Source organism: Urocitellus parryii, chromosome 1, assembly GCF_045843805.1.
Source record: "Urocitellus parryii isolate mUroPar1 chromosome 1, mUroPar1.hap1, whole genome shotgun sequence".
In the NCBI taxonomy this organism is placed as follows: Eukaryota; Metazoa; Chordata; class Mammalia; order Rodentia; family Sciuridae; genus Urocitellus; species Urocitellus parryii.
Window position 1 is genome coordinate 101235901 of NC_135531.1, and position 13885 is coordinate 101249785.

The 13885-nt window shown below is 38.7% G+C and overlaps 1 protein-coding gene across 1 annotated transcript in view; it reads left to right on the top strand.

The window, feature by feature from the left end:
- Stk32a (serine/threonine kinase 32A) overlaps window positions 1–13885 on the top strand; it is an 85262-nt gene that overhangs the window by 39731 nt on the left and 31646 nt on the right. The gene's annotated exons all lie outside the window — the stretch shown is intronic.

A 13885-nucleotide genomic window follows, 5' to 3' on the forward strand; every position in this document is an offset into this window, starting at 1 on the left:
CGATGTTTTTTCCTATGAGAGAGTCTCTTGAATGCAGCATATTGTTGGGTCTTTTTAAAATCCAATCTGCCAGTCTATGTCTTTTGATTGATGAATTTAATTCATAACATTCAGAGTTATTATTAAGACATGATTTGTATTCCTGGTCATTTTTGATTATTTTTGGTTTTTAATTTGACTTGGTTTCTTCTTTAATTGTTTTTTTTTCTTTAGTATAATACCTCCTTTTGCTGATTTTCATTGTTGTTTTTCATTTCCTCCTTGTGAAATATTTTGCTGAGGATGTTCTGTAGCTCAGGCTTTCTAGCTGTAAATTATTTTTACTTTTGTTTATCATGGAAGGTTTTTATTTGATCTTCAAATATAAAGTTTAATTTTGCTAGATGTAAGATTCTTGATTGGCATTCATTTTCTTTCAGAGCTTGGTATGTATTATTTCATGCTCTTCTAGCTTTGAGGGTCTGGGTTGAGAAATCTTCAGAGACCCAAATTGGTTTCCCCCTATATGTAATCTGATTCCTTTTTCTTGTGCTTTTAAAATTCTTTCCTTATTCTGTATGCTAGGCATTTTGTGCCTTGGTGTAGGTCTGTTATTATTTTGTACATTTGGTGTCCTATAAGACTCTTATATTTGATATTCCAATTCATTCTTCATGTTTGGAAAATTTTCTGATATTTTTTTCATTGAAGAGATTGTTCATTCCTTTGGTTTATGACTCTATGCCTTTCTCTATCCCAATAATTCTTAAATTTGGTCTTTTCATATTATCTCATAATTCTTTAATGTTCTATTCATGGTTTCTTACCATCTTCACTGTGTTGTCACTTATTTTTAAGATACATATTTTCATTATCTGAAGTTCTGTCTTCCAAGTAATCTAATTTGTTGGTGATGCTTTCTATTGATTTTTTTTATTGTTCAATATTTTTAAAAGTTAGTTAAGGGGCTAGGATTGTGGCTCAGTGGTAGAGTGCTTGCCTAGCATCTGTGAGGCACTGAATTCGATCTCCAGCACCACATATATATTAAATCAATAAAATAAAGATATAAAAAGTAGTTAAAATAATTACTATGTGCCCAATGTTATACTGAGAGCTTTATATATTCTATTTAACTAGTAAATTTTGGAGCTTGAATTTTAACCTGGGTCATCTGACTACAAAGCCCTTACTCAATCTCTACCATCTACTTCTTCTCAAATGAACTTAAAAATCCTGGGCTGGATGGGACCATTTGTATTTAAGATAGTTGTCAACATAACTCTGTGTGTACTGAATGTTAGGTTGTTTATTACTAAAATATATACTTTTGTATATAATATATAAGGGAAATCATATTAAACATATTTACAAAGTTAGTACACACACTCCATATAGTATAGCATACTCAGAACTCATGTGTATGTATTACTCTGTATAGTGTCCATATATTAGTCTTGCCATACCAGTTGTAAAACTGCTACAGTATTATGGCAAGATTGCAATAAATCACCAAGTCAATCTTAAAGCAGGAGACGGAAACTTTATTCACCAGCTGGCAGTTCCAATCCACCAGCTGGTGGGCTATGGGTCAGGTGCAAGTCTACATCCTTCAACTCCCCCTCCCAGGGTTTTAGTATAACTTTTATAGTCCAAAACCATATTAATCATAAGTGCCTGTTGCTATGATTCATAAACAAATGTCATGAGGTCTTAAATGATAAGCAGAAAGGGAAGTGGGCCAAACCTAGTTGAGTACCAGTTAAAGAGTGATTACTAATATCTAGACAATCAATCGTTGACAGGGTACATTGTCCAAGAAAATGGGAACCAAAGAGAGAACAATTTTACATTGTATAGGAATTACCATTTTGTGTTGCCAAATATGCTATGCTAAGCAACTGTTGATGGGTACAGAGGAGTGTTGTTCCCATGGGAGAAGCATTTCTTTTTTTTTTTTAATTAGTTGTTCAAGACAATACAACGATCTTAACATATCATACATTTGATTCAAATAGGGTATGAATTCTCATTTTTCCACGTGTACAGATTGCAGGATCACATTGGTTATACAGGGAGAAGCATTTCTTACATGACACGGAGTCTCAGGGCAAAATGGAGTCTGTTTGGTCATTGCCCATATAGCTGGTCCATAACAGCAATACACTTGTATTATCTCCCTCAATTCATCACCTAAAGTGCTGACTCCTGACCAGCAGGGAGCCTTTGGGGCAGTGCTCCTGGGTCTCCAGTGGCATCCATTCTTTTTTTAAAATATTTTATTAGTAGGTGATGGACCTTTATTTATTTATATATGGTGCTAAGGATTGAACTCAATGCCTCACATGTGCTAGGCAAGCGCTTTACCACTGAGACATAACCCTAGCTCCCGACTTCTATTCTGATAAGCTGGATGACTGCTGGGTTCTAGTTTTTAAATATTTTGAATATCACCATTGTGAACACATATGGTTATATAGAATGTTGCATATGCCTATTATGCTTAAATAAAATCTAACATATTATACATATGTACAATTTCCTCTTACTAGTAACTGCTCAGTTATACAGTGGTTACTGTATATTAGGAACTTTTCTAAGTACTTTATAATATTACTATATTTATTCCTCACAGAAACCTGTGAAGTAAATACTAATAAAAAGCCAAATTTACCAATAAGGAAATGAGACATAGGAAGGTTTAGTTACTTGCTAGGATCAAACACAAACAGGCTGGAATTCAATCTAAGGTCCTCTGGTGCCAATAGCTCTGCTGTTTTCCACACTCCCATACTGCTACAGGAGAGGGCAAAATTCAGCTTGCCCTCTAAGAACCCCAATTTGGCAGCAACATACCTAACCCTAGGTGAGGGATTGGCCTAAATCAATCATGAAAATACTATTCCCATCAGCCTCCTTTAATATTGGGCATGGCTAGTGAGATTTAGGGAGAATTGTATTCTAAGTGGCTCCAGAAAAACTTTTGCTTCCCCAGTGAAAGATGAGAACCCTGGTTGGTGCTGCCCTCCTTAGCTTCTGTTTCAACTTAGAGCAACAATTCTGAGATCAGGAGAAAATAAATTGTTAAGCAAAAAGCATTGCTAAATTGGCAGGATGGAGAGACAGACTGAGATGGAGTCTCCCTTGCTAGTATGGAACCACCACAAGACCCCTGGACTGCCTGTTCCTCCCACAGACTGTTTATGAGAAGAGCATACCACTAGTTGATGTCTGCTTGCCAAAGGAACATACCTGTAGTTCAACAAAGTTGGGTTTGTTGCATACTTAGAGGACTATGGAGCCTCTGAGAAACAATGCCAGGAAGGACTTGCATGGGATTTGGGCTATTGAGTGACCCAAAGAAGGAGGGAAGGAGCATACTATTCCTTAGAACTGGATGCTATCAGAGAGTGGGGCCCTGATTGGGCATCCTTAGTAGTCCACACCCCTCCCCTGCCCAGGGGAGAGCGGGCCAAGACAGTCACTGATAGACACAGTGGTCATTCCTGTTAACCAGGTTGGTGGGGGTAGGAGGAGGATGTGCGGTCAGTTTGAGATTTGCACAATGACCTTGCTTTGGTGCTCAGGAGCGATTGCATGGCTGTTTTCTCCCTCTTGATCACTGCCACAAAGCAGCCTTCCAGCATTGGCATCCTGCAGGAGAACACAAAGCCTGGCCCCATACACGAGAGCAGCTCCCAGTGCGTCCATGTCAAGGCTGCTGTTGGCACCCGCATGCTCTCTGCTTAAGCCTTTGAGAGTCTGGATTTTCGTCATTTGTGGCAAAACCCATTCCTAACCACCACACTAATTGATACAAGCCCTGACTAATCATCTCCATACTGCAGTTTTACTCATTTAAGCAATTTATACTAGCATGTTCCTCCTCTAGCCTTCTTGCTGTAGCACCTGTCGGGAGACTTATTTCCTGGTATTGATTTCTTTTCACTGTCCCACACCCAGCAGTCTCCTTTTTCCTACAGTATTGCTGGCTCTGATGCTGGGTCTCCCCTGTATGGTCCCTCCTCTGTTGGCTTTTGGACCTTATGGCCACATCAGTTATCCGTCTGCAATTTCAGCTCCATTTCCTTTGCCAGGGGTCTGGATTTACACAACTGATGTTCCAGTCTGGGACCACTGTTCAATAGCTACGTGACATAGAAAGTGTCCTTGTCTCTCTGGTCCTCAATTTCATTACCTGTGAAGTTGAGATAGTAATAATAATTGTGCACAGATAGTTTATTTATTTATTTTTTTGGCAGAGAGCAATGAAAAAATACTTGTAAAACAGTATGATTTCTGGCACGCGATACATAATATTGACACTTTATTATAAGTTTGTGTGCTTTACAGGATAGTAAAGCAAAACATCTTAGGTCTAGCATACACTAGATGGGTGTATTCTGCAACTTTATTTTACTAGGTATAGACCCTGACATACCAGTCCTTTCATATCTAAGATAGCCCAAAGCTAATAGACTCACAGTCTACTTTGGAAAGATTCAGATGTTCTTTCAGTTTTATCTTTTTTTCTCTTTAAATTGGTGCCTAGGAAAGTTAATTTGCCTCATTTTTAAATGACAAGTTTATTTTTTTGTACTACTAGAGTGGGTACTTTTAGTCCTGGAGTCAAAATGGAGCAAATCACTAATTGAATACTCCTTTCCATTAGTTAATGTTTTTAAAAGCACACTCATAACAGTTAATTATTATCAAGAGACCATGGTTGATCTTGTTCCTTTTTGTTTCCCTGTAGTTTGTAAAAATGCTTTCCCTGTCTCTGACCTGCATGTTTCTTTACTTACACCCTCCTGGGGTTGAGCAGGGGCCTTGAGTGCAGTCTAGTCTCTGTGGCTGTGTGGTTGGAATGGGTCTCTAATGCTCCATGTCCTTGCTTCCTAAGTTGTAAAATGCATTAACTATGACCTGGGTTTCCATCTGTGTGAATCTGAATCAAAGAAAATAATGGTAATGAATGAACATTGACCATAAGGGGGATGTTTTGCCATATAAATATTATGTTTCTGAAGATTGCAGGATGGTTAAACATCTCATTACTGGAACTGTGGTACACTGGTATACTTCTCAAGATGAGGTTTCTGTACTGTTGTACAATTGGGGATATGAAATATCAGGATGAGCAGAATTCACTTTCCTAGACCAACAGAATTTTCTCCATAGTAAAAAAATTTGGAACTTTACTTTTATATTGATAGAGACATGAGTGGTATGTATTTTAGTCTCTTTTTTATTACAGTAATGAAATAACCTAACCTGGGTACTTATAAAGAAAAGAGGTTTATGTAGCTCACAACAGGCCATACAACATAACAATGGCTCTGACAAGGGCCCCATTAACTCTAGAGTATTGTGACTGACAGATGGCACCACAATGGCAGGAGCCTGTGAGAGAAGTAGAGATCCTATGGTAAGACAGGAAGCCAAAGTGAGGGAGAGGGGGACAGTCTTACAGCATCCTTCTTGGCTCCTCCTCTTAAAGGTTCCACCACTTCTTAACACCACTGCTCTGGGGCCAAGCTTCCCACACACAGAACTGTGGGTGACACACTCAAACCAATCCACATTGCAGCAGCATGTTACAGAATGCAAAATCTACACGATCTTCAAATACACCATACAAAACCATAAAATCTAAAACTTGCTGCAGGCCAATTTGTACCATATGCCGGACCTCTGAGTATATGAGGATATTCTTCTCTCTCTTTAAAAGAAGTAAGATATAAACTTGAAATACGACCCAAGATTGTACCTCACAGTCTTTGGCTATAATTTCAGTTCTATCAGTTACTTGTCATGAGCTCTTGGACATGTAATTTAAACTCCCTGGACTCCCCCTTTTCGCAAAAATGAGTGGAATAGCTATGTAATGGACCCATCATGAGGAATAAAAAGATAAGTTGCTTTCAAATGACTGACACAGCATGGAGAGTAACCAGCAGCTGTAGCCATTGTCATCACTCATGGAAGGTATTACAGTTTCAGAAATTTTGGTGATTTTCTCCTTAAACATTCCTTCCTGTGTCCATAGCAGAAACTGCTGATAAATCTTGGCCCTTCTTCCCCTTGAATATGAAGGACTTGCTCATCGACACAAGCAGGATACTAACAATTAAATAGAATTGGAACCTACTTGCCATCCTACTTAAAATAGCCAAGTGAATCATTGTAGAAACAGCATGAAATTCACGTCCCCCTCTGCCATTTATGAGCTGCGTGACTGTGGTCAAGTCAACTGTTTCTTTATTGGTGATTAGCTTTTCTTTGCTGATATATCTAAGTGACAAATCAATGATAATGATGTGAACTGGCTTTTCAGGAGGTTCCTTTGGGAAAAGCAGGGAAGGTCAGGAGTAAATACTTTTTTTTTTTTTTTTTTTGTATTGGGGATTGAACTCTGGGCACTTAGCCACTGAGACACATCCCCAGCCCCTTTTTGTATTTTGTTTAGAGACAGGATCTTGTTGAGTTGCTTAGGGCCTCACTAAATTGTTGAGGCTGGCTTTGAACTCTCTGTCCTCCTGCCTTAGCCTCTCAAGCCATTGGGATTACAGGCATGTGCCATGCACCTGGCAGGCCTAAAGGCTTTTGAGGGTCAGCTGGTCAGGCTGGTCTCTCTGCTGCACTCCTCACTTGCATGTATTGCTGCCAAGTGCTCACCCAGCCTCTGTGACAGTATCTGTGCCACATTTTAAGATTTGCACGTGGTTCATGCCAACTGCAGATATTCAGGTCTGATAAGAAGTTCTTTCTCATTTCTTGCCTTAGTGTTTCTTTGTCACTACCCCAACTTGTCTCTACTGAAGAACTTTAATCTATTTTCATCAGATGGTCCTTCAACAGCTGCTCCCTGTTGTCCGTCCCCATTCTGCTGGGGAAACATCTTTGTTGGGTGATTATCTTGGTAAGCTGGTTAGACTGTGGGGGAGTGGAGAAGAGTGAAACCCTGAGATGGGAATCGAATAAGCTAGCTTTCCCTTTATTGAGTGGGTATGTTTAATAAATTGTCAGGGCAATTGAGAAGAAATTCAGAACCTGTAGAAGACTCCTTAGAGTGGGAAAGCATTGATGAGTGTGCTGGTATTTTGACTCACACTTTGGGAAAGAAACATAAATTCATGAAGGTATGCTGAGAGATACTTTCATGGACAGTAAAACTCCTGTCCTCGATACCTCATGATGATGAGTACAGTCCACATTCTTAATTAATATACAGTAGAATCAGATATGTATTTTGGGATAAAGAATATTAAGCAATAATTCTATGAAAATCCAGTTGCACTTAAAATGAATATGCAATTATATGCAACACGTTTTTTGAGCATTGGTAATATTCATAGCAGTACCTGAAATCACACAGCCCCAGATCCCCTTGTAATGACTTCTGTAACTCAGGCATTCTCTTGAATGAGTTGTGAGAAAGGCTAAGTTGAGCAAAAGCAGCAGCCACTGGTAAGAAAGAGAGCAAGTGCCAGGCACTTGATAGACAAATATCCTGTTTTCCTGACCATGGCTTTATAACATAGAAATAATTTTTGCAGATGAAGAAGGGGTAGCTCAGGGAGTTTAAGTTCTTTGTCTGAGATTCCATAACCAGTAACTGACAGAGCCAAGATTACAACCAAAGACTGTGAGGTGCCATCAGGATGGTACCTGATCCATAATAATCCAGTCCTGGAAGCTTTTTACTCCTGCTTCCTGTTCCCAGCCCTGTTGTGCTTAAAATTTCCTCTCTCACCCCTCCCACCCCTACTCCACTCTTCTCTTAATTTAGTTCTGTTTTTGTGAACAAGAGCTTTTGTGTGATGCCCTAAGTAATATATTGCAGAATTATATGTATATTTTTCCTCCTCTCAAGAACTTGGAGATGATCAGTCTAAAGAATGTTATGTGACAAAGAATTAAACACACACTGTGGACCAGCTGTGGGATACTGAGGAAGTTGGCTTTGGTTTGCATATGCTTGTTCCCAGTTTCACACACCCCGTGTTGGGTTTCAGGGTGAGCAACTTGATTCCAGGGTAGGCACTTGAAGGGATGTAATTAGCCTATTGAGCTCCACTAATGTCTTGTAAAGTCATTCAAGTGAGAATGGCAGGTATATCAGTTCCGCCCTGGACTCCGTCACAGGGAGCTTTGTATTTCTACTCTGCTATTTATAGTCCTCTGTTGGAATAGCTAATTCAGCAAGACACAGCTCTTTCTATTCCATCAAAATCAAATGGAATGAAGAGTCTTGGAATGTGTTTATTCCAAGAATTGCTCTTTACCAACTCCAAATCCATAGCCCCTCTCTGAAAATATAAGCTCAAACTGTACAGCTCATTTATCACTTTGCACTAATATACACCAACACACTAAATGTGGTTGATATTTTAGTTAACCCAAAATATAATGAAAGAAAGTAGAGGGTCTGTTTGGGAATTTCTTTCTTTCTCTTTCTCTGTTTTTAATTGGGTTGTTCCGTTTTTGCAGGGCTTCGTATCTAGAAGTTTGATAAAAACCAAGGGACCAGGATTTACTAATTTGTTTTTATGGTTATTATTTACCTAAACATTTACTTTGTTCAGGAATTTTTATGAGCCCCAAAGGCTGTAGTATTGAACAATGCGGCAAAGATGTCTTTTCTCTTGGAACTTTCATACTAGTGGAAGGGAGAAAAATAAACTAATAAAAAAAAATAAGTAGTGGGAGTGTTATTCTAAAATCTGTTGAAGGTGATGAGCTAAGGATGGAGTAGGGCACTGGTTGCATGGTCAGAAAAGAACTCAGAGAAGATGATGTTTTAGATCTGAATGCCAAGGAGGGCCCTGGGATAAGGATTGCAGGCCATGGGACAGTCTGGGCAAAGGAGAGAAGGGGGTCAGTGAGGCCGGAGCATGCCTGCTGTGTGGGCAGGAGAGCCAGGCTAGCGCACATGTGGAGCACAGGAGACCAGGGAAGAGGGTGATAGGACATATTCCAGGTGCAGGGTGGGGGCAATGGAAGCTGTTGGGCAGGGAAGATGTGTGCAATGGAGAACTCCACTCTGGGTGCTTTGTGGATAGTGGATTTGCAGAAGAGAAGAGAACAAGCAAGAAAAATGTACTACTGCAAGACTTCAACCAAGAGATGAGTGTAACAGCAGATATGTAAATTCTATTAGCAATTTATTGATTGATATTTTTAAATACACAACACATAAAATATCATTCTAGCCATTTTAAGTGACAAAGCACATTAAGTACCTTCACAATGTTATACACTCATCACCACTATCCATCTCCAGAACTTTTCCATCATCTCAAACTGAAGTTCTGTACACTCATTAAAGATTGAATGGTAATTTTGAGGAATCTATATATTATTTTCAGTAATTATGTTTTAGACTTGTCATGAGTTTCTAAGGGATTGCCATTGGGTTTCAAGAAAAAAAAATTAAGAATAGTCTCAAGATTTTTACCTTTAAAATGGGGCCATACACTGGGGTAAGGAATTCTGGACTAAGAGTTTGGTGTTTATATGAGGTAAGGTTGCAGATGACTATCAAAGATTCTGTTGAGGGTATATTGTATTTGTCTCAGTTACTAGATAATCAGATGGAACCTTCAGGCAGGCAGTTTTATGTACTAATCTGGCACTTCAGGGTCAGTACTGGAAATGCAAATTTGATACACATAACTACTTGCAATAAAATCATGTTTAAAATAATGGAACTTAATGAAATTATTAGAGTATATGTATGTCACTTTGTCTATCCATTTATGTTGTGTATGAGACTGAAACTTGGAGAATCCCAACATTGGAGAAAAAAAAAATTGAACCTAGAAGGCACCAGGACTGCAGATTAAAGAAGGGATTCTGATGTTGGAAAAAAAAAACAGTAAAAATATGGATTTTTCTAAGCCATGAAAATAAAGTGTGTTGGGAGGGAAGGAGTGCTCTATCTCCTGAGAAGTTAATCCCAGTAAGTAAGAGTGGCAATTGGATTTGGCACGCTGGAGGTCATCAGTGAACTTGGCAAGAGTAATTACAGGGAGTGGAGGAGATGGAAGCCTGTTTAGGTTGGTGGAGAAGAAGACAACAGTTGCCATCTCTGTTTGCTCACCTGTCCGTAACACAATCCAGAGATTTTATTATAAAGGAAAATAGTAAGATGGGACAGTAAGTGGCAGTGGCTTTAGGAGACTCAATCATAACATAAGGAGAAGGAGATGGTGTAGGAGAAGGTAAAGACACTTCCTGAGGGAAATCCATGAGAAGGTGAAAGTAGATCAGAGCCCCAGTAGAAGAGTTGGTCTGGAATAGGTGCAGGGACTCTTCATCCAACATAACTGGAGGGAACTCATAACAAATTGGAAGGTTGGTAGAATTGGTGGTAGGTGAGTCCACAAGCCTTGGTTCTTTTCTCTTTGTGAGGTCGGGAGGCCATCGATTGAGAGAAAGTAGATGGAGAGAGGTTTGAGGAGCAAAGCAAAATGTCAAGTGGTCACCTTGGAGAAGAGAAGGATCACAGCATTGCCTGGCATACTGATGCTTATTTGAATGAGAACAGTGAGGGTTATTATGTCTTTTCTTCTAGCTAAGTTCAGGTGCTTGGTTACAGCCAAGAAGAATTGGGGGGAGTACAATTCCATAACTTAAGGATTATATTAGGTAAGTACAACTGAAGGCAAGAAAGGTTTTTGTTTTTTTCCAAAGAAAGTTAATAATGGACAATGGAAAAAATTAAGAATTCTCTGAGAGTCTTGATTTATAAGGAAAAAATTATAGAGTCAATATTGGGTGGTTTCGTTGTAGTAGATAAGACAATTTGGGAATTATATTGTATAGAAAGTCAATATAAAGTCAGGGGTTAGGCCATTGTAATGACTCAGGATGATTAAGGAAAGGGGGAATAAGAAAACAGCTGGGTAGGATAAATGAAAAGATGATTGGAGGTAAGTCAGAGAACTGAGGGCCCAGGGACTTGGATGGAGCATACACAGAGACACTAAGTTGATCAAGAATGACAAGTAGCATCACCTGCTATCTGTTAATGATATGTAGGTTGTAACCAAACCCCACCATATTTCAACAGAAGAATTTGTCAGTGAATGGTAGGTGTTGCACTTTTCTAACACCGTTTCAATTATACATATGCCGTTAAGAGATTCATTTCTAAAATTAGCTTAACATGTTGGATTTGGACAGTGCCTAGATGGTATTTCTGAATGACTTCACATCAGAGTGCCCTAGAGGATTCTTAGTTTTCCACAGATATTTGGTCCTGTCCACAGAGTCTGATGCCTTAGGGACTGAGCTAGGTCAGAGAATCCTCACTACTCCAAAGTTTCTAGGTGATTCTGTAGCATATCCAGGCTTGCTGATTACTAAGTTAATCATACTATAGACAGCCAGAAATGAAAGAAACATTTTAGAACAAGTTATGTCATATTTAGATTTACTCCAAAAGGCTGAAGTGGCACTAAAGGAAAGACATGGAGCTAAAATTCAGAACTAGAAATCCTCAACTTCTTCTAGAATTTTAATATAGCATACTGGGTTTCTTTTCATTTTTCTTCTTCTGGTACACAAATAGACAATTTTATCATATTCCAGTTTTCCCCGTAGTGACTTAGAAGTTACATTATCACATTTTAGAGAAACTGTGTAGTTAGAATCTCAGCTTATGTAATTTATTTTGATGTTTCAAAATCTACTTTATTTCACATTTTTATTAGTTTTTCTCATGTTCTTTCTCTGAACTTGTAGTAAACATGCCTCATTACTTCTATAGGCCTTTTATGGCATGGTCCCTTATGAACCTTTCTCACCCTGTCTATCCCTGAGGGAACTGTGTCTCATCTTTATGTTACCTGAGTATAGTGACTTACCAAAACATATGAATAAATTTAAGATTGAAGTAGTAAGTATTAAACTAACTGTTGTTTATCTTATCTATTTAAGTTTCAAGGAAACCTAGTAGACATAATGATATATAGACCCAAAAAAGAAAAAGAATGCTCAGAGATTTAATAGTAAACTCAAAAAAAAATACATTCCTCCCAGCAAGTTCTCAATTCAGGCCAAGTAATTTTGCTGCTGGTTTTGCTATACCCAGCTCTCTCCTTCCTGGGCCTATTTCTTCCCTGGCTGACTGAAAACCACCAGATGTAGATTTTTAAAAGCTGGAAAGTGCTTAACACCTGGTTTATCTCTAACTGCAAACTGTGGAGAGGTTTGGTTCTGTCTGGTAGCATTGTGTCTACACTATTAAGATCAGGCTTCTCTGGGTGTCTTTTAGTTACTCAGAACCCACTAGGCTCTATGAGACTATGGGATGGCATACACCATTAACCAATAAACCATCCCCAATATCATGGAGCTCATGAAGGCAAGTGTGATACGGGAAAATGAACACATGTGATAATCGTTCAGATGGAAAGGTACAATGTATAGTCAGAACACATGGCAGGAATATTTGATCCAGCACTGGGAAGTCACGGAAGGTACTCTGCAGGAAATGGCCGCTGGCCCATGAGGCTAAGGATGAGTCTGTGTTGTCTGAGTGTAGTGGTGAAGGGCATGATTTAGGCGGGGGAACAGAAGCAGGTGTAGAGATGTGCAGGTGAGCAGACACAGGGAGTGTTTAGAGGACCCCTTGAGCTGTGTGACTAGAACAGAGTCAGATTATGAAAGGCTTTTATGCCACATAAGTTTGGACCTGATAATTCCTGAAGTAATGGGATTTGTCAAAGGTTTTGTGGTGTGTCTTCAATACTGAGAATGCTTAGCCCCAGAAACCTGTAATTTAATGTCCTCTTATACTATCTTCTCAGTAAATTGTTCCCTGCACCAGAGAAAAATTTGCCACTGATACGTGAATCCTTTCCAGAATTAATTTTAACAACCTAACCAACTAAATGAGAAGATTTTCAAGATCTGCAAGAGAATCTGTTCCACCTGAATCTTGGTGTGCCATATTCTTGTTTCTGTTTTTGAGTGAGGGATTATTAGTCATTATCGCCAAGAAAAGAAGATGCCGGCAGTCTTGGTCTATCAAAGACCAAGGTCACTTTTTTATTCTAGTAACACAAAAGCCCACTTGACCTGACTGAAAATGTGTTCCCAACCCTGTTTCAGAATTTCTTTCCTAATGGCTTTTATGAATCTAGGCTGAAGGGCCTTAATGGTACATTAGGGAAGGGGACTGAAAATCTGAGAGTAGAGAAGTGAGGTCTGTCATGAACCACAATGCTGTTTTCTAATTGAGGAGTACTGCTTACAATTATAATCATTACACTAGTGCTTTGAAAACTCTGTCGGCCATTACTTTTACATTAGCCTTCTATCTTTATTGGAAGAGAGAGGGTTTTGTTCCCCCCTATGGATTGGTTTTTGTTTTTATTTTTCTGTTTCAATTTTTTAAAAATGAAAATGGTATACATATTTAAGGTATACAGTACAATGCTTTGATAGACATCTACATAATGAATAGTACTATCAAGCATATTAGCATATCCATCTCCTCACACGGTTACTTTTCTTTCTTTGTGGTGAAGGTACCTGAAATCTACTCTTTTATCAGATTTTCAATATGTGATACTGAAGTATGATAACTAGGTCATCATGCCATATACCAGTGCATGGAAGATTGGTCTCTTTACCCCAAGAATAATTACTAAGTAACTTGTGGGCATTAAGCCATCATCCTAAAAAATGTATAAACTCTCCAAGTTTAAAATATAACCACATTTCCCCTGTTTTATAGGGTCTTTAAGTTTACATCATTTCTGTAACTCTGGGTTACATAGGAAAATGATGACTAATCTTACTAGTGCTACTTTATGGCATTTGAAATGCCTCATATAATCCTATGGACTAATAATTACATGCTTAGATACAATATGCAACAGCAGTTAAGAGT